Below are 776 nucleotides of genomic sequence, written 5' to 3' on the forward strand. Positions count from 1 at the left end.
GACTCTCATTCTGACGGCACCCATTCACTGCAGAGCATCCTTTGGCGAGCAAGTGATGTAATGTTACATTTGTCCAAATCTGTTCTGATGGAGAAACAAGCCCATCTACATTTTAGATTCTTTTCTTTAATTTTTCAGTGAGCTAATGATGGACAGTGTCTTTGTATGAAGGTCCCTGCTATGAAAACTAGCTTTAGACTGGCTTTCAAAGACACAATAACATCAAATCGGCATCTACAGCAAATTCTATGAAATCTAGACATAAGCAAGCTAATATTTGTTAAGTTAAATACTTGTTTCTTGGTATAAATGAAATCATATGTTGATTATATTTTTCAATTTCAAATTATATTAAACATTTTTTTCTTCTAAAACATTTTCCATTATTAATAAATATTCAAAATATATTCAAAATTAAACTTAAAACATCATTTAAAATAAAACTTTATGCCATGTATTAATATTTGTAAAATATTTATAACATTTGTGTTATTATAAATAATTTTAATCAGCATTTCTTATGTCTTGAATGGATTTTTTTAAAGCAAGCTTGTTTTAATGCATTTGCGTTATTGCCTTAAATTGCATTGCTGCCTTAAAATGTGGCCATATGGAGTTGTCTTAAAATTATAATGATGCTACCTACCATTTGGAACAGATGTTTGCATCTGGAGCGCGTCTATGATGCATTAAAATGCTGCCTACGTAGGCAACTTACTAGATTTTGGACTGGAGCCTAGTGTAAAAGCCACAGAGATGGTGTGTGTGTGTGTGTG

The sequence above is a fragment of the Sinocyclocheilus grahami genome, unplaced genomic scaffold (genome assembly GCF_001515645.1).
Source record: "Sinocyclocheilus grahami isolate Dianchi unplaced genomic scaffold, SAMN03320097.WGS_v1.1 scaffold6035.1, whole genome shotgun sequence".
In the NCBI taxonomy this organism is placed as follows: Eukaryota; Metazoa; Chordata; class Actinopteri; order Cypriniformes; family Cyprinidae; genus Sinocyclocheilus; species Sinocyclocheilus grahami.